Here is a 26,677-nt window from a genome sequence, read left to right on the forward strand (position 1 = left end):
AAAAAGAGAGTAGAAAGTAAGGGAAATGTTCAGAAATCGAAAACTCCGACGTCCCCTACTTAAGTCTCACGCACAAGAGAAGATGTTCAGAGAAGATAGAGCCACGGTTCCCAGACGTGCCCCACCCAGCCAGGGGCGCCGATGGCCCGGCCCTGCTCCTTTTTGGTGGCCCTGGTGGTGTGCTCAGCTGCCACTCCCTCGGTTCTCTGGGATGTGACCTGCCCAGGACCACGGCCTGATGCACTGGAGGGCGTTGATGATCCTGCGACAATGAGGAGACTGTCTGCTAGCTCCTGTGACAAGTACACAAACGACTTTGGCTTCCCCAGGAGGTGTTTGACGGCAAGCGCGGCAGAAGGCTCAAGCCCTCTCTGTCATCCATGTGACGAACCAGAAGACCTTCCAGCTCTTCTGCCCGGAGGCCTCACCTGCTCCTTGGAACATGACCCTCCTGGGGAATTGTGCTCGGGACTTGCTGAGCAGCTGGGCCACCTGGAAGCCTGTCCCCTGCAGGAGGCGGGGATGGGAGAGACGCCCCTCGTGAATGGGGACTCCATCCTGAGGAACTACTTCCAGAGAATCTCCCTCTATCTGCGAAGAGAAGCAATACAGCCCTTGTGCCTGGGAGATGGTCCGAGCAGAGATCATGAAACCCTTGTATGCATCAACAGCCTTGCAAGAAAGATTAAGGAGAAAGAAGTGAGACACCTTTCAACATGCAATGATTCCCTCTGACTGATAACATCACACATTCCGGAGTTCTGCCGTGTCAGAGACTCTCATTTCTGCTGACCCGAAGACATGAACACAGTCAGTTTGTCAAGAGTTTTCAGAACATGTCAACTCTACAAGCAGTAGTCGCTTACAGATGACCTGCTCATGTCTATTTATCTGTTTAAATATTTATTTATGTAAATATTTATAAGATTCAGGGTTTTCATATAACATGATGTGCACCTTTACATCGCAGAATATAATAAATATGTTTGTTATATGATACAGTATCCTTATGTATATTTTCTTCTTAATGGCACTTTAAGACAAAAGGTTTTCAAAGAGGAACACCCAGTCCGATTGTGTACCTCATTGGAAATTGGACGGCAGAATGCATTGTACCATCATACTGCATGAACGTTGGAAATGACAAATGACTTTCTCTAAGACAACTTGCATGTTGACCTTAAGCTATAGGACATAATAAATAGAGATCCTGATGTCTACATCTTCGCTTGTAGGATATATAAATATGGTTGCTGTAGGGATGGAATCTAAAAACAGTCCTCCTACTTAGTGTTCTGATGAAGAAGGAAAGGAAGTGACGTTCTCTCACTGCTGCTAGAATGAAGAGGTTGAAGCACACAGGAAGCACTCAGAAAAGCTCTGGACCCCATACAGATCACTGCAGACATATACATAGAGGCACGTATGTCCAATGTCAGGGGGAGGTGAGCTGGCATTTGACAAGAAACACCATGGCTGAGGTCCCACATCGAGCAGGTAAAGCCAGAAACCGAGGGTGGGTCATGCAGGGAGACGGTGGTCTGGTAGTGAGAAACAGACATAAACTAGATTCCAAGGCTCTCAACCATGGAAGGGAGGGGAGAGAAGAGCCACAAAGGAGACGGTGGCCTCTTGGCCATACAGCACAGGGTAAGAGAGGATGCTGCTGAGTGTCTTTAAGGAAGTAATGTGTTTCGGAGACCATCAGCGGATTCCTGGAAGAAGTGGATTAAAACTACCTGTGATGCCAGAAACACAGATGCCTTTGCTGACCTTCCTGAGAGTCAGTTGGTGGAATGCATAAGCAGAGACTACGCTGGAGCGGGTGGGAGCATGAATAGAGGAGTCAGTGCGTCTGACTTGGAGAAGAATATTGCATTTTTTTTTCTTTCTTTAAAGATTATTTTATTTATTTGAGAGAGAGGAGAGAGCGTGCGCTAACAGGAGTGGGAGACGGAGAGAGAGTGCCAAGTGGATTCAGTGCTAAGCATGGAGCCTGATGTAGGGCTCAATCTCATGACCCGAGATCATGACCTGAGCCGAATCCGATAGGTCAGACACTCAACCAGTGTGGCATCCAGGTGCCCCTCAGAAGCGTTTCTTAAAATACAGCGAGAAGCAAGCTGCTGATCATCGACCCAAACCTACTCACACTCCTTGACCTTGGCCTCTAGCTGTCGCCTGAAGAGGAATGGGGTTCATTATTCTGGGCATAGTTTGCCCTTTTATGTCATTTCTTTTTCCCCGAGTGAATTCTTGGTATCGATGTTCCGCCAATCATGTTAATATGTTTAATGTTGTATTTGGTTTTTCATCATGACTGAAACTACTGACGGTGGTTTTATCCTGTCTTGGTTCTTACTACCTTGGCACATCAGCGAGCTGCTCCGCTTTAAGAATTCACTCGGTAGGAATGGATAACTCATTCAATCCTTCATCAAATTATCTATTACTAAGGATAAAATCAAGTTTCCCGGAATTATCGGGGTCATTTTAGGTTCCTTAACCCCTCCTTGTGACACTGTTTACTACAGCGTCCTAACACCCCATGGCTGTTTTCTAGAGGGTTTGATATGGTAAGAATTCTTCTCTGTTGCTCGCTGATAGTATTCCCTCATTTTCAGAATACTACAATGTTTGATGGATAACTACATCACAAGATTCTCATGCACATAAACACTGACAGACTTTCTTTCAAAAAGGAGTGTAGGAAGCTGGGGTCTGGCATTCGTTCTCCTAATATTTAGAGCAATGAAAAATCTTTGGTCAAATCAGCTGAAAATACATGAATCATGGAAATCTGTGGAGCAATAGTGAGTTGTGTGTATTTCAGGAGAAAAAAACAGATTTAACAATTATAACTGAATAGCGTGAATATTCACTGAACTCATGCACTGAAAGGCATCTAGCAGTGCATCTTCCATATGGAATGTTTAAATATGTTAGAAATTGTCTTATCTTAATTCTGACAGCTATGTATGCGAATATTGTTTGTCTCCTCCTCCAAAATTCTTGGGAACAGTGTGGCCTACACTTCAGTAGCTGACTTGCAAAGGAGGCAGCCTCCCAAACTGGAATTCTGTTGTGAATTCTAGGAAAGGCTGACCCATTCATCCGCCATTGCCAAGAAGGGTTTTTATTTATCACCAGTGATGAGATGGTGGCTTCTACGAACATCTGAGAGTGGAGAATAAACATCTAGGTTGGAAGTGCAGAAGAACATGCTATTTCCTTAACCTTCTGGCACCCACCCTGCCCTCTACCCTCTCCCAACCCTCATTCCAGAACACATTCCCCTGTCTAACCATTACCTTGCTCACCAAGGCAGAAGTCCCCACAGCCCGCTTGGCATTCACTCTCTTGACCTCTCAGCCTGTTCACACAACAGCTTTCTGTTCTGCTGTCATCTCAGCTTAAAGGTTTTCTGAAGGAGCAGCAGAAGAAAGCAAGCAGAAGGCAAAAATGCAATGAAATCTCTAGGTTTTGCAGAACCACCTGCTACAGAGGCTTTGCTCAGATTTGGATGGAAATCCATCCAATGTGATGGAACAGCAGCTGTGCCTGAAAGGAAACAGCAGGTTCAGGTTGAAGGGTGGCCTGGAAGCTCCTCTGAAGGGTGATCGCCCCCTGGTGGCCATGTGGGACAAGGGTGGCGACCGAAATGGGACCTCTTCCTGAGGATGTCCCTTCCAGTTGTAAAAGCCTACTGTGGACATCCAGAGATTCTGATACTGTCATGAACCCGTTTCCTTACTCTGTCTATGACAAAGAGTAAGTCTTGTCCTGAAATCCCTATGGGCACAGTCTGTGTCAATCCCAGTGTTATTCATTATGAAATATTGGAAAGTGTTGGAGAACTAAGCAGCAAAGGCCAAATGCAGGGGCAAGGGGAGTGAGCACCACTGCCAACATTTTGAGTTTTTTTTTTTTTTTAAGATTTTATTTCTTTTTCTGAGAGAGGTAGAGAGGCAGAGCATGCGAGGCGGGAAGGTCAGATGGAGCGGCACACTCCCCACTGAGCAGATAGCCCAATGTAGGACTCGATCCTAGGACCATGAGATGGTGACCTGAGCTCAAGGCAGATGCTTAAAGGACTGAGTCAGCCAGGCGCCCCGACCCCCGCCAACTTTCCATCCCCAGGCATTTCTATTCAGCCTGCCAGGGGACGTAGAGGAGGCAGGGCTCAGGGCTGGGTGCCCAGGGACAGGCTGGGAGACATCACCCTGCACTAGTGGCCACAAGCAGCCAAGGTTTGGCAGCGTCACAAGCCAGAGTGTGCACTTGCCCTCCCTCCACCCTCCTGTCAGCTGATTGCTGTGCTGTGGAGCTCAAAGCCCACAGACATCCAGTCCAACATAGAAACACACACTAATTCCAGGAACGCTGCCCATATATGTCTACAGCCAAAGAATCCCAGAGCTCAACTGTGCCTGTGTTGGAACGCTCCCTAAATTCTCGTTACCCCAGGAGTAGGACACTCCTTTGCTCAGACAACCACAGCTGACGTCTGGAAACATGAAAGTGTTGAATGTCAGCAGGAGTGTGGGAAGCTGGAAGGAGAATGGAATGGGAAAGTGTTCACTGGATTAGCGACTTATCCTCAGGAGGTGGAATAGTAGGAAAGTAGGGCAGCTTCGAGTCAAGTGTCTCTCTGTGTCCTTCCCGAGACTGAGAAGGTTCAAGTGGACGCTGGGGCAGAGAGTTCTTCAGGGCATTGTGGCCCATGGTAGCAGGCCTCACCACGGGTGACCCTGACAGGACAGCAGTCTGCAATGTGTATGGAAGGAGGAGGGTCACTCTAGTGCCAGCCGGACACATGTATCTCATGGCAGAAAAATCTAATGTCTCATGAGTATTTATTTTATTTTGTTATTAACATATAATTTATTAGCCCCAGGGGTACAGGTCTGTGAATCCCCAGGTTTACACACTTCACAGCATTCACCATAGCACATACCTTACCCCATGTCCCATTAGCCCACCTCCATTTCCCTACCCCCCTTTCCCCGGCAACCCTCAGTTTGTTTTGTGAGATTAAGAGTCTCTTTATGGTTTGTCTCCCTCCCAATCCCATCTTGTTTCATTTATTCTTTTCCTACCCCCAAACCACCCACCTTGCCTCTCAACTTCCTCAAATCAGGGAAGTATATGATAATTGTCTTTCTCGATTGACTTCTTTCGCTAAGCATAATACCCTCTAGTTCCACGTCATTGCAAATGGAAAGATTTCATTTCTTTGGATGGCTGCATAGTATTCCATTGTATATCTACACACCACATCTTCTTTATTCATTCATCTGTTGATGGACATCTAGGTTCTTTCCATAGTTTGGCTCTTGTGGACATGGCTGCTGCATACATTCGGGTGCACGTGCCCCTTCGGATCACTACATTTGTATCTTTAGGGTAAATACCCAGGAGTCCCGTTGCTGGGTTGTAGGTAGCTCTATTTTCAACTTTTGAGGAAGCTCCATGCTGTTTTCCTAGCGTGGTTGCGCCAGCTTGCATTCCCACCAACAGTGTAGGAGGGTTCCCCTTTCTCCGCATCCTCCCCTGCATCTGTCATTCCTGACTTCTTAGTTTGAGCCATTCTGACCTGGTGTGAGGTGGTATCTCATTGTGGTTTTGACTTGTATTTCCCTGATCGCCGAGTGATGTGGAGCACTTTTTCATGTGTCTGTTGGCCATCTGGATGTGTTCTGTGAGGAAATGTCTGTTCATGTCCTTGCCCATTTCTTGATTGGATTATTTGTTCTTTGGGTGTTGATTTTGATAAGTTCTTTACAGATTTTAGATACTAGCCCTTTATCTGATATGTCGTTTGCAAATATCTACTCCCATTCTGTCAGTTGTCTTTTGTTTTTTTTTTAAGATTTCATTTATTTATTTGACCGACAGAGATCACAAGTAGGCAGAGAGGCAGGCAGAGAGAGAGAGAGAGAGGGAGGAAGCAGGCTCTCCACTGAGCAGAGAGCCCAATGCGGGGCTCGATCCCAGGACCCTGAGATCATGACCCAAGCCAAAGGCAGAGGCTTTAACCCACTGAGCCACCCAGGTGCCCCGTCTTTTGTTTTTGTGAACTGTTTCCTTTGCTGTGCAGAGATTTTGACCTTGATGAAGTCCCAATAATTCATTTTTGCTCTTGCTTCCCTTGCCTTTGGTGATGTTCCTAGGAAGTAGTTGCTGTAGCTAAGGTCAAAGAGGTTACTGCCTGTGTTGTCCTCAAGGATATTGATGGATTCCTTTCTCACACTGAGGTCCTTCATCCAGTTTGAGTCTATTTTTGTGTGTGGTGTAAGGAAATGGTCCAGTTTCATTTCTCTGCATGTGGCTGTCCAATTTTCCCAACACCATTTGTTGAAGAGGCCGTCTTTTTTCCATCGGACATTCTTTGCTGCTTTGTCGAAGATTAGTTGACCATAAAGTTGAGGGTCTGTTTCTGGGTTCTCTATTCTGTTCCACTGATCTATGTGTCTGTTTTTGGGCCAGTAAAATACTGCCTTGATGATTATAGCATTATAATTGAGCTTGAATCTGGAATTGTGTTGCCACCAACTTGGTTTTCTTTTTCAACATTCTTCTGGCTGTTGGGGTCTTTTCTGGTTCCAAACAAATTTTAGGATTATTTGTCCCATTTCTGTGAAAAAAGTTGATGGTATTTTAATAGCGATTGCAATAAATGTGTAGATTGCTCTAGGTAGCATAGACATTTTCACAATATTTGTTCTTCCAATGCATGAGCATGGAACTATTTTGCATTTCTTTATGGCTTCCTCAATTTCTTTCATGAATATTCCAAAGTTTTCTGAGTACAGATTCTCTGCCTCTTTAGTTAGATTTATTCCCAGGTATCTTAGGGTTTTGGTTGTGATTATAAGTGGGATTGATTCCTTAATTTCTCTTCTTCTGTTTTTTTGTTGGTGTATACAAGGCAACTGATTTCTGTGCATTGATTTTTACCTGCCACTTTACTGAATTCCTGTATGAGTTCTAGCAGTTTTGGAGTGGAGTCTTGGGGTTTTCCACATAAGGTATCATATCATTGGCAAAGAGTGAGAGTTTGACTTCTTTGTCACTTTGGATGCCTTTTATTTCTTTTTGTTGTCTGATTGCTGAGGCTAGGACTTCCAGTACTGTATTCAAGAGCAGTGGTGGTAATGGACATCCCTGCCGTGTTCCCTGACCTTAGTGGAAAAACTCTCAGTTTTTCTCCACTGAGAATGATGTTTGCAGTGGGTTTTTCATGGTGGGCTTTGATGATATTGAGGTATGTACCCTCTATCCCTACACTTTGAAGAGTTTTGAACAGGAAAGGGTGCTGTACTTTGTCCAGTGCTTTTTCAGCATCTATTGAGAATATCATATGGTTCTTGTTCTTTCTTTTATTAATGTATCGTATCCCATTGATTGATTTGTGCATGTTGAACCAACCTTGCAGCCCTGGAATAAATCCCGCTTGGTCGTGGTGAATCATCCTTTTAATGTACCGTTGGATCCTTTTGGATAGTGTTTTGGTGAGAATTTTCACGTGCTGTGTTCATCAAGGATATTGGTCTGTAATTCTCTTTTCTGATAGGAACCTTGTCTGGTTTTGGGATCAAGGTAATGCTGGCCTCATAAAATGAGTTTGGAAGTTTTCCTCCCACTTCTGTATTTTGGAGCCATTCCAGGAGAATAGGAATTAATTCTTCTTTAACTGTTTGGTAGAATTCCCCTGGGAAGCTGTTTGTTTGGAGATTTATGATGACTGCTTCAATCTCCTTACTGGTTATGGGTCTCTTCTGGTTTTCTTTTTCTTCCTGGTTCAGTTGTGGTAGTTTATATGTCTCTAGGAATGCATCCATTTCTTCCAGATTATCAGATTTGCTGGTGTATAGTTGCTCATAATATGTTTTTATAATTGTTTGTATTTCTTTGATGTTGGTTGTGATCTCTCCTTCTTAATTCATGATTTTATTTATTTGGGTCCTTTCTCTTTTCTTTTTTATAAGTCTGGCCAGGGGCTTATCAATCTTACTCATTCTTTTAAAGAACCAGCTCCTAGTTTTGTTGATTTGTTCTATTGTTTTTTGTGGGATTTTTTTTTTTTTTTTTTTTTTTTGGTTTCTATTTCATTGATTTATGCTCTGATCTTTACTATTTCTCTTCTCAGGCTGGGTTTAGGCTTTTCTTGTTGTTCTTTCTCCAGGTCCTTTAGGTGTAGGGTTAGGTTGCGTATTTGAGGCCTTTCTTGTTTCTTGAGAAAGGCTTGTATTGCTATATATTTTCTGCTCAGGACTGGCTTTGTTGTGTCCCACAGATTTTTGAACCGTTATGTTTTCATTATCATTTGTTTCCATGAATTTTTTCAATTCTTCTTTAATTTCCTGGTTGACCCATTCATTCTTTAGAAGGATGCTGTTTTGTCTCCAGGTATTTGGGTTCTTTCCAAATTTCGTCTTGTGATGGAGTACTAGCTTCAGAGCATTGTGGTGTGAAAGTATGCAGGGAATGATCCCAATCTTTTGATACTGGTTGAGACCTGATTTAGGACCCAAGATGCGATCTATTCTGCAGAATGTTCCAGGTGCACTGGAGAAGAACGTGTTTTCTGTTGCTTTGGGATGGAATGTTCTGAATATATCTGTGATGTCCCTCTGGTCCAGTGTGTCACTCAAGGCCTTTATTTCCTTGTTGATCTTTTGCTTGGATGATCTTTCCATTTCAGGGAGGGGGCTGTTACATCCCCTACTATGATTGTATTCTTGTCGATGTGTTTCTTTGAGATTGCTTTGGATTGATTTATATAATTGGCTGCTCCCATGTTAGGGGCATAGATACTTACAATTGTTAGATCTTCTTGTTGGACAGACCCTTTGAGTATGATATAGTGTCCTTCCTCATCTCTTATTAGAATCTTTGTCTTGAAATCTAATTGATCTGATGGAAGGATTGCCATCCCAGCTTTCTTTTCATGTCCATTAACATGGCAAATTGTTTTCTACCCCCTCACTTTAAATCTGGAGGTGTCTTTGGGTCTCAAATGAGTTTCTTGTAGGCAGCACTGTAGGCAGTGGGTTTTGTTGTTTTATCCATTCTGATACCCTGTGTCTTTTCCTTGGGGCATTTTAGCCCATTTACATTCAGGGTACTATTGAGAGATATGAATTTAGTGCCACTGTATGACTGTAAGGTGACTCTTACCGTATATTGTCCTCTGTTCCTTTCTGGTCTACTACTTGTTGGCTCTGTCTTAGCTTAGTGGACCCCTTTCAATATTTCCTGTAGAGCTGGTTTGGTGATTTAGAAATTGTTTTCGTTTTGTTTGTCCTGGAAGCTTTTTATCTCTCCTTCTATTTTCTATGATAGCCTAGCTGGATATAGTATTCTTGGCTGCATGTTATTCTCATTGAGTGCTCTGAATATATCATACCAGTTCTTTCTGGCCTGCTAGGTCTCTGTGGATAAGTCTGTTGCTAATCTAATATTTTTACAATTGTATATTACAGAATTCCTGTCCCTTGCTGCTTTCAGGATTTTCTCTTTGTCACTAAGACCTGTAATTTTATTATAGCTGACAGGGTGTGACCTATTCTTATTGATTTGAGGGAAGTTCCCTGTGCCTCCTGGATTTTGGTGTTGTTCCCTTTGCCATATTAGGACATTCTCTACAATAATCTCTCCAATACACCTTCTGCTCCCCTCTCTCCTTTCATCTCCTTCTTGATTCCCAATAATTCTAATGTTGTTTTGCCTTATGGTATCACTTGTCACTCGAATTCTCCCCTCATGGTCCAGTCGTTGTGTTGTCTCTATTTTGCTCATCTCTTATTCTGTGTCATCTGGTCTTCTCTATCACTAATTCTCTCTTCTGCCTCATTATCCTAGCAGTAAGAACCTCTATTTTGTTTGCACCTCATTAATAGCTTTTTTGATTTCAACTTGGTTAGATTTAGTTCTTTTTTTTCTCCAGAAAGGGCTTTTATTTCTCCAGACACGGTTTCTCTAATATCTTCCATGCCTTTTTTGAGGCCAGCTGGCACCTTGACGATTTTCATACTGAACTCTAGATCTGACATATTACCAATGTCTGTATTGATTAGGTCCCTAGCCTTCGGTACTGCCTCTTATCTTTAGTTTTTTTTTTTTTTTTCAGTGCATTTTTCCACCTTGTCCTTTTATCCAAAAGGAAATATATGAAAGAGTGAATAAAATACTAAAAGGGTGGCAAGGACCCCCAAAAAATGTGCTCTAACCAAATCAGAAGAGACCCCAAATCATGGGATTAAGACATGTGGTAAAAAGAGTTCAGAGAAAAAAATTAAATAAAGAAAAATATTAAGAAGGAAATATATATATTAGATTGGTGACTAGAACAGAGTCACCCACTTAATTTGGGAGTATTTTGGTCTCTCAAAAGAATTATCTCCCCAAATTTTAAAGAATGAAAAAATACAAACAGACAAACACAATAAGGGTAAACACGATGAAGGGATGGAATATGATTCTAAAGATGAAAGTTTTTTTAAAAAATTTCTAAAAAAGGAGTTGATAAGATAAATGGAGAGAATTTGCTCAGGCTGGAGACTAGAACAAAGACCTGTGTTAGATGTAGGGTATATTTTGACCTATTAGAAGAAGTTGTATCCCAAAATTTTTTCAAAGAAAATCCCTATGTGTATAGAAAAAATAAAGATAGATACAAAGAAGGATAACATATGAGTATAATAATGAAGGTTCAAAACGATTTTTTAAATGAAAGGTATTGTTAAGATAAACTAGTTTAAAAAGTTAAAAGAGGAAAGAGTAAGGTTAAAAAAATTTAGCTTAAGAATAAAATAAAATTTAAAAAATTAATTTACTTACAAGACTAAAGAATCATGGGGAGAAAGCCATGAATTCCATGCTTTGCTTGCTCCTCCTCCAGAATTCGCTATTCTCCTTGTAAGTGAACTTGTCCTTGGCTGAATTTCTTGCTGGTCTTCTGGGGGAGGGGCCTGTTGTAGTGATTCTCAAGAGTCCTTGCCCCGAGGAGGAATTGCACTGCCCTTACCAGGGGCCGGGCTAAGTAATTTCGCTAGGGTTTCCCCTTTGGACGCTTTTGTTCCCTGAACGCTTTCCATAGAGTCTGGAGGATGGCATGAAAATGCTGGTCTCCCAATCTCTGGCCCGGAGGAGCCGAGAGCTCGGGGCCCCACTCCTCAGTGCACCCTTGGAGAAAAGTGCTCAATCACTCCCATCTCCCTGGCCTCTGGCCGTGCGCTGAGCTCCCCCAGACTGTGACCAACCATCTCTCTCACAGAGCCCCGCCTGGAGTCTCCAAACCCAGCAGATCCTGCGCTCTTCCGGGGGGGTCTCCCAGGATCTTGTGGGGTCCATGCTCACCGAGCAGGGGCCTGCCTATGCCACGGATCACAGCTTAAGGTAACTCCAAGGTGAGAACTCACTCCTCAGCTCATTCCCTGTAACCAGCTTCCCCGCTCTAATACCTGGGAGCTCTGTGACACTCAAACACCCCCCGACCATTCTGTGACCCCGCAGGACCTGAGACCACGTTATCCCCCAGTGGGCTTCACCTCGGCTTACCCTCTGGAGCGATGTCCCTCAGTGGAAACAGACATTTAAAAGTTCTGATTTTGTGCTCCATTGCTCCTGTGCTTCCAGGGATCCAGACCATCCCCCTGCGCTCTATCTTCCCATCGCTTTGGATTCACTTCTCCGCAGGTCCCACCTTTCAGAAAGTGGTCAATTTTCTGTTTCTAGAATTACTGCTCTTCTTCTCTTCGATCTTCTGTTACGGTATAGCTGTTCGGAATGGTTTGATAAACTATCCAGCTGATCTCCTGTACCTCATGCCATCTCAGCCTGCTACTTCTCTGACTCCTCCCCACTCTCATGAGTATTTAACAGGGACCCTGCCAACTTGTCTCTGGAACTTCAAGTCTGTCATGCATTTGACTCCTCCCACACCCCCTGTTGCCACACAAGTCACAGACAACAAGCCTTTGGCGTCCACAGTGTGATCTAGAATCCTTGATCCCTCACTCTCTCCACCTGGCTGATTTCATGCCATGGCCTCTCCTGGGTTTCAAATCCTCTGTCCATTTCTATTCTTCACATATTTACAGCTGCTTCCAGACCAGCCATTATCTCACAACTCCTTTGTGTTCCACCTTGGATATTGGTTCATCTGAATAATTTCTCCCTCTGGGTTTCTGTTTCTCTCCAAACACCTTCATAAATAAACGGAATCCAAATGGGGTTCCTGGGAAGACAGAGGTAATGGTTTTCAAGGATCTCAGAAGGGTTAGACTGCAATCCCCTTTAGTGTTATCATCTAAAAGATCCTCATCATTATTCTAATCCAGGTGCAGAGCAGAATCATGCAGGGTCTTTCAGTTCACCTTGTCTTAATCATGGAATTCTCAGGCAATCTTTTCTGGGCCTGAGTGGACTTTTCAGGTAGGTAGAGCTCTCAGGCAGGGCGAGGATCCTGTCTCCTTCCAGAGAGAGTGAGCAGCTGAGTCCTGGTCACCAGTCCTTGTGAGCTGGTTGGTGTGACTCCTCTCATCTCTCCTTTGAGTTGTGCACATGTGGATTGAACAAAAGGAAAATGAGATGGCTCATCTTGTAAAGCTGAGTGCCTCATGGGGACCCAAGAGTTGTTCTTCTGGGATCCTCTGGCTGAGCCAGCCATACTCCTAACTTACAATAACTCAGTATAGCCTTTGTTTCCCCTGTGTCCTGTAGCTGCTCATCTCCAATGTTGCTGCATCAAATTTGGCTGTCATACACTCTGTCATTTTCTCAGCAGACAGGCCACTCTTCGCTTTTGTGATGTTCAGACAGAACAGTTGTCTTCCCCCCTCCCTCACACACAGCTGCTGACATGTTTTGCTTTCGAGGAAAGCTGACATGAGAAACAGAAAAACTGATCTCTTAAAATGAAAGAGAAACCTGGAACAGCCCCTTGGCCCTCTTCTTCCTTCCATCTGTGTGATCCTCACAATGTCGTAGAATATGATCAGGACCAGCAAATGAGAGCATGTCCAGTAAAGCATGTGGAAATATTAAGTAATTCAAATTCTCTTTGTTGTTGGTACTTATGTAGAAAATGCAACACCATGAATAAGGAAAGGCAACAAGGAAGTTTGTCCCTGACACCATCACCTGGGTCTCACCCCCGCCCCCGCATTCTGAGCGCCAGACAGATGGCCAAACGAAGCTGCCTACTGGAAACGCACAGTCTGAATGAGCTAGTGAAAGTCAGAGTTTCTGTGCTGGAAGTTTCTCCTGAGAGACTCAGTCAGTGAATCCCTTGTGCTCGGCTCAGAAATTTTGGACTAACAAGTGTTCTCTAGTTTCAGAAAGAATTGAACCATGGGGGATCCTGGGTGGCTCAGTTGGTTGAGGATCTGATTCTTACTCTCACTTCAGATCTTGATGTCAGACTGTGAGTTCAAGCCCCATGTGAGGGTCCACCCTGTGTCTGGAGCTTACTTTAAAAAAATGAAAAACCGGAAAATTAAGCACTGTGGTGGTACAATAAATGTATTCTCTTATTCAAGGTGAAAGGATTATAATCAGTCTTTCCTCTACTTGGAGAACGCAATCGTTCACCCTCAGCATCTGAGGGATGTTGACCCCTTTGATACCTGGGCAGGGAGGAGGAGGTGAGCACTGAGAGGGTCCCGGACACAAACACTCCAGGGGCAAAGGCAAGGGCAAGGATCTAGGGGCATTAAGTGCTTTGTTAAAAAGGAATCCAGCCCCTGCACAGTAGGGGAATGTAGAGTCCTCCGGACATGGTGAGCCTGTCCTCAGGGATGAGCCCAAGAGCGCACGGGTGCTGGAAACACAGTCATTGCAGAGGAAAGAGGTTAGAGAGGTGGTAACTACCTAGTCAGTGAGGTGGTGCTGGAAAAATCCCATCATTCTGGAATTAGAACCTTGACACTTCCTCTTCCCAGACAAGAACCTGGATTCCTACTGGAGGCACTTGCAATGCCTTGGAACGCTCTAACAAAACCTTGGTATTTATTGTCTTTCATGGGTATTAAATAAGAAACAATGGCACAGAATTCGTGGAAGACACAAACTCTCTGCAAGGTCAGTGTGACAAATCGTGGTGTGACAGGAATCCCTTAGGATTGGATGAGTTTCTTTCCATCATTTCCTGGGTCTCAGAGTCTTACCTGGACTGGTGATCTTTCTTACTTGTGAGCTGCCAGTGGTGTCTTGTGGGCATTACTTATGTTTGAGGCCTGTTGTGATGCAGGCTTTGGAAATGAAAACATAAATACATTAAATTTTATGATTTAGCTCTACAAAACTCATTCAATACCTCAGTAGTTATCTAGTGTTAACAGAAAAAAAATATATATTTTTTAAAGATTTTGTTTATTCATTTGACACACAGAGATCAGAAGCAGGCAGAGAGGCAGGCAGAGAGAGAGGAGGAAGCAGGCTCCCCGCTGAGCAGAGAGGCCGATGCGGGGCTCGATCCCAGGACCCCGAGATCGTGACCCGAGCTGAAGGCAGAGGCTTAAACCACTGAGCCACTCCGGCACCCCAACAGAAAAAATATTTTGACAATACCTTCCAGAGTATGTAGGAGCAGGTGAAGATAAAGTTGATGCTGTCATGGTGCCTGGGTGGCTCAGTCAGTTGGGTGGCCGCTTTCAGCTCAAGTCATGATCCCAGGGTACTGGGATGGAGCCTCGCATTAGGCTCCCTGCTCGTTGGGAGTCTGCTTCTCCCTCACTGTCTGCCTGGTAATCTGTCTACTTGTACTCTCTCTGTATATTTCTCTCTGTCAAATAAATAAATAAAAATCTTCAAAAAATGATTTTGTCATATGAGGCAACATTCAAATTCAGGACAGTAAAAACCCATGTTAAGTAAATAATTCCAGTTTTCACTTGCATTTAGCAATCTGGATTGATTGGAAATGTTCAGGTACACCGAAATCATTATGTACACTTGGAAATTGTTAATTTGTTTATGTTCTCCATATACTACACTGTATACATGTAAAGAAATGATAGGTCACATATCAAATTTACTTATATACATAAGCATCAATAGCTTTCAAATATAACTACTCGCTTAAAATTTTTAGTCATTCTCAATCCTGAATTGGATAAACGTTACACTTTTTTTTTTATCTTAAAGCACAGACAAAAATACAATATATAATGATATATACTGTGTCTCCCTGCGATTACGTTTTCCTGAAAATTTCAACTAAAAAAACATCCAAAAGATTCTGGAGGCAAAGATAATACTTAAATAAAATAATACATAGTTGAAAAACCCATGCTCCAAACCCAAGTAGAAAGTGTAGAAAGGAAAGCAAAAAGAGAAGTAGAAAGTAAGGGCAACGTTCAGAAATTGAAAACTCTTCTGTCCCCTACTTAAGCCTCACGCACAAGACAAGATGTTCAGAGAAGCTAGAGCCACAGATCCCAGACGTGCCCACCCCAGCCAGGCCAACAGCACCTGCAGGATCCCCAATGGCCCTGCCCTGCTCCTTCTTGGTGGCCCTGTGGTACTCAGCTGCCACTCCCTCGGCTCTCTGGGATGTGACCTGCTTCAGGACCACGGCCTGCTGAACTGGAGGGCCTTGATGCTCCTGTGACAAATGAGGAGACTGTCTGCTACCTCCTGTGACAAGTACACAAATGGCTTTGGCTTCCCCCAGGAGGTGTTTGACGGCAAGCAACTGCAGAAGGCTCAAGCCCTCTTTGTCGTCCATGTGACAAACCAGAAGACCTTCCAGCTCTTCTGCACAGAGGCCTCACCTGCTCCTTGGAACACGACCCTCCTGGAGGAATTGTGCTCGGGACTTTCTGAGCAGCTGGGCCTCCTGGAAGCCTGTCCCCTGCAGGAGGCGGGGATGGGAGTGTTGCCCCTCGTGAATGGGGATTCCATCTTGAGGAACTACTTCCAGAGAATCTCCCTCTATCTGCAAGAGAAGCAATACAGCCCTTGTGCCTGGGAGATGGTCCGAGCAGAGACCATGAAACCCTTGTATGCATCAACAGCCTTGCAAAAGGAATTAAGGAGCAGGAAGTGAGACCCATTTCAACATGGAAATGATTCCCTCTGACTGATAACATCACACATTCCGGAGTTCTGCCATGCCAGAGACTCTCATTTCTGTTGTCCCAAAGACATGAACACAGTCAATTTGTCAAGTGTTTTCAGAACATGTCGACTCTACAAGCAGTAGTTGCTTACAGATGACCTTGCTCATGTCTATTTATCTATTTAAATATTTATTTATGTAAATATTGATAAGATTCCGTTTTTTCATATAATATGATGTACACCTTTACATAGCAGAATATAATAAAATATATTTATAATATGTAATCAGTGTATCATTTTTTTCTTTATGGAACTTTAAGGACAAAAGAGTGTTCAAAGAGGCACACCAGGTCTGATTGTGTAAATCCGTTGGAAATTGGACAGCAGAATGCATTTACCATCATACTGCATTAACATTGGAAATAACAACTGACTTTCTCTAAGACAACTTGCACGTTGCCCTTAGGCTATAAGACATAATAAATACAGATCCTGATGTCTACATCTTTGGTTGTAGGGGTATATAAATATGGTTGCTGTAGGGATGGGATCTAAAAACAATCCTCCTATTTAATGTTTTAATGATGAAGGAAAGGAAGTGACTTCTCTCACCTGCTGCTAGAATAGAGAGGTTGAAGCACAGAGGAATTGCACACAGAAAAGCTGTGGACCCCTCGACAAGTCACTGGCAGACATGGAGACACGTATGTCCAGTTTTGGGGACACGTGAGCTGGCATTTGACAAGAAACGCCATGACTGAGGTTCACATCTAGAAGGCAAAGCCAGAAATAGAGGTGATCATGCAGGGAGACTGTGTTGTGTGAGAAACAGACATAAACTTGATTCTGAGACTCTTCAACCATTGAAGGGAGGGGAGAGAAGAGCCACAAAGGAGACGGTGGCCTCTTGGCCATACAGCACAGGGTAAGAGAGGATGCTGGTGAGTGTCTTTAAAGAAGTAAATGTGCTTCAAAGACCATCAGCAGATTCCAGGAAGATATGGGTTGAAACTGCCTGAGATGTCAGAAACACAGATGGCTTTGTTGACCTTCCTGAGAGTCAGTTTGGTGGAATGCATAAGCAGAGACCACCCTGGAGCGGGTGGGAGCATGAATAAGAGAAGTCAGTGCATCTGACTTGGAGAAGAATATTGCGTGGGATCTGGGAAAAATGTGGGTTAGTTTTTCTGCGCATAGTTTATCCTTTTTGTCATTTCTTTTTCCCTGAGTGATTTCATGGATTCCATGTTCTGCAAATCATGTTAATATGTTTAATGTTGTATTTATTTTTTATCATAACTGAACTACTGACGGTGGTTTATCCTGTCTTGGTTCTTATTACCTTGCATATCAGTGAGCTACTAGGCTTTAAGAATTCACTTGGCAGATAACTCATTCAATCCTTCATCAAAATTATCTATTACTACGGAGAAAATCATGTTTCCTGGAATTATTTGGCATCATTAATTAGGTTCCTTAGCCCCTCCCTGTGACCCTGTTTACTAAAGCTGCATAATAACACATTGCTTTTTCTAGAGAGTTTGATATGGTAAGTTCTTCTCTGTTGCTCACTGCTGGTGTTTCCTCATGTTCGGAATACCACAATATTTGGTGGATATCTACATCACGAGATTCTCTTGCACATAAAGACTGACAGACTTCCTTCAAAAAAAGCGTAGGAAGCGGGGTCAGGCATTCGCTCTCCTAATATGTAGAGGAATGGGAAATCATTGGTCAAATCAGCTGAAAATACCTGAATCATGGAAATCCATAGAGCAATAGTGAGTTGTGCATAATTCAGGAGGACCAACAGATTTAACAGTTATGACAGAAGAGCGTGAATATTCACTGAACTCATGCACTGAAAGGCACCTAGTAATGCATCTTCTGTAGGGAATGGCATAAATATGGTAGCAGTCATCTTATTTTAATTCTGACAGCTATATATATGGGAATATTGTTTGTCTCCTCCTACAAAATTCTTGGGAACAGTGTGTCCTAAACTTAAGTACCTGACTTTCAAAGGAAGCAGCCTCGCAAATTGGAATTCTGTTTTGAATACTAGAAAAGGCTGACCCATTCATCCTCCATTGCCAAGAAACGTTTTTATTTATCACCAGCGATGAGATGGTGGCTTCTACGAACATCTGAGTGTTGAGAAATAAATATCCAGGTGGAAATGCAGAAGAACATGCTATTTCCTTAACCTTCTGGCACCCACCCTGCCCTCCATCCCTGCATTCCAGAACCCATTTCCCTGTCTAATGGTTACCTTCCTGCCAAGGCAGAAGCCCCCACAGCACATTTGGCATTTACTCTCTTGACCTCTCAGCCTGTTCACACAACAGCTTTCTGTTCTGCTGTCATCTCACCTTAAAGGTTTAGCGAAGGAGCAGCAGAAGAAAGCAAGTAGAAGACAAAAATGCAATGAAATCTCTAGGTTTTGCAGAACCACCTGCAAGAGAGGCTTTGCTCGGATTTCCATCTGATGTGATGGAACAGCAGCTGTGCCTGAAAGGAAACAGAAAGCAGGATCATGTTGAAGGGTGGCTTAGTGAAGCTCCTCTCCAGGGAAACCGCCCCCTGGTGGCCACGTGGGACAAGGGACCTGACCAAAATGGGACCTCTTCGTGAGGATGTCCCTTCCAGCTACAAACAGCCTACTTGTGGACATCCAGAGATTCTAATGCTGCCATAAACCTGTTTCCTTTCTCTGCCTATGACAAAGAGTAAAACCTGAACCTGAAAACCCTATAGCCACTGTCACTTTCAATCCCAGGGTTATTGATTATTAAATAATGGAAAGTATTAGAGAACCAAGCAGCAAAGGCCAGATACAGGGGCCTGAGGGGAGTGAGCACTCCAACCAATTTTTAAAAAAATTTTAGAGATTTTGTTTATTTATTTGAGAGAGGCAGAGCATGAGAGGGGGGAGGTCTGAGGAGCAGCTGACTCCCCACTGAGCAGGTAGCCCAAGGTGGGGCTCGATCCTAGGACTGTGAGATCATGAACTGAGCCCCAGGAAGATGCTTGAATGACTGAGCCACCAGGCACCATGACCCCCACCAACTTTCCATCCCAGGCATTTCTGCTCAACCTGCCAGGAGACGGAGAGGAGGCAGGGTTCAGGGCTGGGTGCCCAAGGTCAGGCTGGGAGACATCGCCCTGCACTATTGGCCACAAGTAGCCAAGGTTTGGCAGCTTTAGGAGTCTGAGTGTGCGCTTGCGCTCTCTCCACTCCCCCCTGTCAACTGATTGCTGTGCTGTGGAGCTCAAGGCCCCCAGACATCCAGTCCCACAAGAAACACACTAATTCCAGGAACCCTGCCCACATGTGTACAGACAAAGAATAGCGGAGCTCAACTGTGCCTGTGTTGGAGTGCTGCCTAAGTTCTCCTTACACCAGGAGCAGGACACTCCTTTGCTCAGATAACCACAGCTGACGTCTGGAAACATGAAATTGTTGAAAGTCAGCAGCAGTGTGGGAATCTGGAAGGAGAACAGAAATGGGAAAGTGTCCACTGGATTAGTGACTTATCCTCAGGAGGTGGAACAGTAGGACTGTAAGGCAACATCGAGTCAACTTTTGTGTCCTTCCCTGGACTGAGACAGTTCAAGTGGATGCTAGGAGCACAGAGTTCTCCTATGTAGATGTGGCCCATGGTAGTTTCCCTACCATGGATGACTGCAATATGACAGCAGCCTGCAATGTGCTGGAAGGAAGAGGGTTACCCAGTGCCAGCTACAAACATCTTTCTTTTTTTTTTTTTTAATTTTATTTATTTATTTGTCAGAGAGAGAGAGGGAGAGAGAGCAAGCACAGGCAGACAGAATGGCAGGCAGAGGTAGAGGGAGAAGCAGGCTCCCCGATGAGCAAGGAGCCCGATGTGGGACTCGATCCCAGGACGCTGGGATCATGACCTGAGCCGAAGGCAGAGGCTCAACCCACTGAGCCACCCAGGCACCCCAAACATCTTTCTCATTGGCAGAAAAATATATAATGTCTTTTGAGTATTTAAAAGGGATCCTGGGAGTCTTGGGAGACATCAAGATGGCAGAACAGTAGCAGGCTGAGACTACATCTGGTAGCAGGAGATCAGCTAGATAGCTTATCAATCCATTGAGAACACCTACAAATCCAACAGGAGACCGAAGAGAAGAAGAGCAACAATTCTAGAAACAGAAAATCGACCACTTTCTGAAAGGTAGGACGGTGGAGAAGTGAATCCAAAGCGACGGGAAGATAGACCAAGGCGGGAGGGACTGGCTCCCGGCAAGGGGCGGAGCAACCAAGTACAAAATCAGGACTTTTAAAAGTCTGCTCCACTGAGGGACATCGCTCCAGAGCCTAAACTGGGGTGAAGCCCACGTGGGGTCTGTGTGGCCCCAGGTCCTGCAGGGTCACAGAAGGATCGGGGGTGTCTGAGTGTCACAGAGCTCACGGGTATTAGAACAGGGAAGCCGGCTACAGAGACAGAGCTGAGGAGTGAACTCTCAGCTCGGGGTTACCTTGAACCGGTCACAGGCTGGTTGAGATCGGAGCACGGCCAGAGGCCAGGGAGGCGGGAGTGATTGAGCGCTTTTCTCTGAGGGCACACGGCGGGGGGAGGGGTGCAAACTATCAGCTCCTCCGGGACAGAGACTGGGAGGTCGCCATTTTCATTCCTGTCCTCTGGAACTCTACTGAAAGCGTTCAGGGAACAAAGCTCCAAAGAGGAACCCAAGCAGATTACTTAGCCTGGCCTCTGGTAAGGGCAGTGCAATTCCACCTGGGGCAAAGACACTTGAGAATCACTACAACAGGCCCCTCCCCCAGAAGATCAACAAGAAATCCAGCCAAGACCAAGTTCACTTACCAAGGAGAACAGCAGAATTCCAGAGGAAGCGCAAGCAAAGCATGGAATTCATGGCTTTCTCCCCATCATTCTTTAGTCTTGCAGTTAATTTAAAAATTTTTTAAATTTTATTTTTTTCTTCTTCTAAATTTGTTTTTAACTTTTACCCTTTCCTCTTTTCACATTTTAACTACTTTATCTTAACAATACATTTCATAAAAAAATAATAATAATCTTTTTTGAACCTTCATTTTTTTTAAAGATTTTGTTTATTTATTTATTTGACAGAGAGATCTCAAGTAGACAGAGAGGCAGGCAGTGAGAGAGAAAAGGAAGCAGGATCTCTGCCGAGCAGAGAACCCGATGCGGGACTCGATCCCAGGACCCTGAGATCATGACCTGAGCCGAAGGCAGCAGCTTAACCCACTGAGCCACCCAGGCGCCCCATGAACCTTCATTTTATAGTCCTATTTTATCCTTCATTGTATCTAACTTAATTTTGTGTATACACATAGGGTTTTTTCTTCTAAGAAATTTGGGGTACAACTTCTCCTAATAGATCAAAATATACCCTAAATCTAGCTCCAGGCTTGTTCTAGTCTCCAGCCCGAGCAAAATCTCTCCCCTTTCTTTTTCTTTATTCTCCCAGCCAACTTCCTTTAACAACTCCTTTTTTAGAAATTAAAAAAATTTTTTTTTCATCTTTATAAAAATATTCCATCCCTTCATTTTGTTTACCCTTATATATGTTTTTCATTCTTTAAAATTTTGGGAGGTAGTTTCTTCTAAGAGACAAAATATTCCCCAAATTAAGTGGGTGACCCTATTCTAGTCACCAGTCTAATATATATATTTTTTTCTTTTTTATATTTGTTCTTTATTTGTTTACTTTTAAAAAATTTTTTTTTCTGAACTTCTTTTTATCCCCTTCCTGCCCCCCCATGATTTGGGATCTCTTCTGATTTGCTTAAAGAGCATATTCTTGGGGTCTTTGCCACCCTTTTAGTATTTTAGTTGCTCCTTCATATATTCTTATCTGGACAAAATGACAAGGCGGAAAAACTCATCACAAAAAAAAGAACAAAAGGCAATAGCAAAGTCTAGGGACCTAATCAATACAGACATTGGTAATATGTCAGATCTAGAGTTCAGAATGACGATTCTGAGGCTCTAGCCAGGCTCGAAAAAGGCAAGGAAGATATTAGAGAAAGACTCTCTGGAGAGATAAAAGCCCTTTCTGGAAAAATGAAAGAACTAAAATCTAACCAAGTTGAAAGAAAAAAAGCTATTAATGAGGTGCAATAAAAAATGGAGGCTCTTAATGCTAGGATAAATGAGGCAGAAGAAAGAATTAGTGATACAGAAGACCAAATGACAGAGAATAAAGAAGCTGAGCAAAAGAGAGAAAAACAACTACTGGACCATGAGGGGAGAATTCGAGAGATAAGTGACACCATAAGACGAAACAACATTAGAATAATTGGGACTCCAGAAGAAGAAGAAAGAGCGAGGGGAGCAGAAGGTATATTGGAGAGAATTATTGTGGAGAATTTCCCTAAGATGGCAAAGGGAACAAGCATCAAAATCCTGGACGCACAGAGAACTTCCCTCAAAATCAATAAGAATAGGTCCACACCCCGTCAGCCAATAGTAAAATTTATAAGTCTTAGCGACAAAGAGAAAATCCTGAAAGCAGCCCGGGAAAAGAAGTCTGTAACATACAATGGTAAAAGTATTAGATTAGCAACAGACTTATCCACAGAGACCTGGCAGGCCAAAAAGAACTGGTGTGATATATTCAGAGAACTCAAGGAGAAGAACATGCAGCCAAGAATACTATATCTAGCTAGGCTATCATTGAAAATAGAAAGAGAGATAAAAAGCTTCCAGGACAAACAAAACCTGAAAGATTTGCAAACACCAAACCACCTCTACAGGAAATATTGAAAGGGGTCCTCTAAGCGAAGAGAGACCCCAAAAGTAGTAGATCAGAAAGGAACAGAGACAATATACAGTAAGAGTCACCTTATAGGCAATACAATGGCACTAAACTCATATCTCTCAATAGTAACCCTCAATGCTAATGGGCTAAATGCCCCAATCAAAAGACACAGGTATCAGAATGGATAATAAAACAAAACCCATCACTATGCTGCCCACAAGAAACTCATTTGAGACCCAAAGACACCTCCAGATTTAAAGTGAAGGGATGGAAAACATTTACCATGCTAATGGACATCAGAAGAAGGCTGGGGTGGCAATACTTTTATCAGATCAATTAGACTTTAAGCCAAAGACTATAAAAAGAGATGAGGAAGGACACTATATCATACTCAAAGGGTCTGTGCAGCAAGAAGATTTAACAATTTTAAATATCTATGCCCCTAAGATGGGAGCAGCCAACTATATAAACCAATTAATAACAAAATCAAAGAAACACAGCGACAAGAATACAGTAATAGTAGGGGACATAACACCCCCCTAACTGAAATGGACAGATCATCCAAGCAAAAGATCCACAAGGAAATAAAGGCCTTGAGTGACACACTGGACAGAGGGACATAACAGATAGATTCAGAACATTCCATCCCAAAGCAACAGAATACACATTCTTCTCCAGTGCACCTGGAACATTCTCCAGAATAGATCGCATCCTGGGTCATAAATCAGGTCTCAACCAGTATCAAAAGATTGGGATCCTTCCCTGCATACTTTCACACCACAATGCTCTGAAGCTAGTACTCCATCACAAGATGACATTTGGAAAGAACCCAAATACCTGGACACCAAAGAGCATCCTTCTAAAGAGTGAATGGGTCAACCAGGAAATTAAAGAAGAATTGAAAAAATTCATGGAAACAGATGATAATGCAAACACAATGCTTCAAAATCTGTGGGACACAGCAAAGCCAGTCCTGAGCAGAAAATATATAGAGGTAGAAACCTTCTCAAGAAACAAGAAAGTTCTCAAATACACAACCTAATCCTACACCTAAAGGAGCTAGAGAAAGAACAACAAAGAAAGCCTAAACCAAGCAGGAGAAGAGAAATCATAAAGATCAGAGCAGAAATCAATGAAATAGAAACAAACAAACAAACAAAAATAATAGAACAAATCAACAGAACTAGGAGCTGGTTCTCTGAAAGAATTAATAAGATTAATAAACCCCTGGGCAGACTTATTAAAAAGAAAAGAGAAAGAACCCAAATAAATAAAACCATGACACCAAACCAACACCAAAAAAATAAATAATTATAAGAACATATTATGAACACCTCTATGCCAACAATTTGACAACCTGGAAGAAAGGGATGCATCCCTAGAGATGTATAAACTACCGCAACTGAACCAGGAAGAAATAGAAAACCTGAACGTGCCCATAACCAGTATGGAGATTGAAACAGTCATCAAAAATCTCTAAACAAACAAAAGCCCAGGGCCAGACGGCTTCCCAGGGGAATTCTAGAAACATTTAAAGAAGAATTAATTCCTATGCTCCTGAAACTGTTCCAAAAAATGGAAATGGAAGGAAAACTTCCAAAGTCATTTTATGAGGCCAGCATCACCTTGATCCCAACACCAGACAAGGAGCCTATCAAAAAAGAGAATTACAGACCAATATGCTTGATGAACACAGATGTGAAAATTCTCACCAAAATACTAGCTAATAGAATCCAACAGTACATTAAAAGGATGATTGACCACGACCAAATGGGACTTATTCCAGGGCTGCAAGGTTGGTTCAACATGCGCAAATCAATCAATGTGATACAATACATCAATAAAAGAAAGAACAAGAACCATATGATACTCTCAATAGATGCTGAAAAAGCTATGGACAAAGTACAGTATCCTTTCCTGATCAAAACTCTTCAAAGTGTAGGGAGAGAGGGCACATACCTCAATATTATCAAAGCCATCTATGAAAATCCCACTGGAGGGGCGCCTGGGTGGCTCAGTGGGTTAAGCCGCTGCCTTCGGCTCAGGTCATGATCTCAGGGTCCTGGAATCGAGTCCCACATCGGGCTCTCTGCTCAGCAGGGAGCCTGCTTCCCTTCCTCTCTCTCTGCCTGCCTCTCTGCCTACTTGTGATCTCTGTCTGTCAAATAAATAAATAAAAAATCTTTAAAAAAAAAAAAAGAAAATCCCACTGGAAATATCATTCTCAATGGAGAAAAACTGAATGCTTTTCTGCCAAAGTCAGGAACACGATAGGGATGTGCATTTCCACCAATGCTATTGAACATAGTACTAGAAGTCCTAGCCCAGCAATCAGACAACAAAAAGAAATTAAAGGCAACCAAATTGGCAAAGAAGAAGTCAAACTATCACTCTTTGCAGATGATGTGATATGATATGTGGAAAACCCAAAAGGCTCCACTCCAAAACTGCTAGATCTTGTGCAGGAATTCAGTAAAGTGTCAGGATATAAAATCAATGCACAGAAATCAGTTGCATTTCTCTAAATCAACAATAAGACAGAAGAAAGAGAAATTAAGGAGTCAATCTCATTTACATTTGCACCGAAAACCATAAGATACCTAGGGAAAAACCTAACCAAAGAGGCAAAGAATTCATACACAGAAAACTAGAAAGTACTCATGAAGGAAATTGAGGAAGACACAAAGAAATGAAAAATGTTCATGCTCCTGGATTGGAAGAACAGATATTGTGAAAATGTCTATGCTACCTAAAGCAATCTACACATTTAATGAAATCCCTATCAAAAGCCCACCCATTTATTTCAAAGAAATGGAACAAATAATCCTAAAATTTATATGGAACCAGAAAAGACCTCGAAAGGCCAAAGGAATATTGAAAAAGAAAGCCAAAGCTGGTGGCATCACAATTCCAGACTTCAAGCTCTATTACTAAGCTGTCGTCATCAAGCAGTATGGTACTGGCCCAGAAACAGACACACAGATCAATGGAACAGAATAGAGAGCCCAGATAGACCCTCAACTCTATGGTCAACTAATCTTCGACAAAGCGGGAAAGAATGTCCAATGGAAAAAAGACAGCCTCTTCAACAAATGGTGTGGGGAAAATTGGACAGCCACATGCAGAAAAATGAAATTGGATCTTTCCCTTACACCACACATGAAAATAAACTCAAAATGGATGAAGGACCTCAATGTGAGAAAGGAATCCATCAAAATCCTTGAGGAGAACACAGGCAGCAACCTCTTCGACCTCAGCTGCAGCAACTTCTTCGTGGGAACATTGCCAAAGGCAAGAGAAGCAAGAGCAAACAGGAACTATTGGGATTTCATCAAGATTAAAAGCCTTTGCACAGCAAAGGAAACAGTTAACAAAACCAAAAGACAACTGACGGAATGGGAGAAGATATTTGCAAATGACATATCACATAAAGGGCTAGTATCCAAAATCTATAAAGAGCTTTGCAAACTGAACACCCAAAGAACAAATAATCCAATCAAGAAATGGGCAGAGGACATGAACAGACATTTCTGCAAAGAAGACATGCAGATGGCCAACAGACACATGAAAAAGTGCTCCACATCACTCGGCATCAGGGAAATACAAATCAAAACTACAATGAGATACCACCTCACACCAGTGAGAATGGGTAAAATTAACAAGTCAGGAAATGACAGATGCTGGCGAGGATGAGGAGAAAGGGGAAACCTCCTGCACTGTTGGTGAGAATGCAAGCTGGTGCAAGCAGGCTGGAAAACAGCATGGAGGTTCCTCAAAAGGTTGAAAATAGAGCTACCCTATGACCCAGCAATTGCACTGCTGGGTATTT

General features: G+C 43.1%; 1 protein-coding gene and 2 pseudogenes across 1 annotated transcript in view; all 3 read left to right on the forward strand.

Moving 5' to 3' along the window:
* LOC125083069 (interferon alpha-1/2-like) overlaps window positions 1–26,677 on the forward strand; it is a 234,628-nt gene that overhangs the window by 153,008 nt on the left and 54,943 nt on the right. The window lies entirely within an intron of this gene.
* Window positions 142–703, forward strand: LOC125083081 (interferon alpha-1/2-like; annotated as a pseudogene).
* LOC125083070 (interferon alpha-1/2-like) lies at window positions 15,272–16,556 on the forward strand (annotated as a pseudogene).

This window comes from Lutra lutra, chromosome 13 (assembly GCF_902655055.1).
Source record: "Lutra lutra chromosome 13, mLutLut1.2, whole genome shotgun sequence".
Lineage (NCBI taxonomy): Eukaryota > Metazoa > Chordata > Mammalia > Carnivora > Mustelidae > Lutra > Lutra lutra.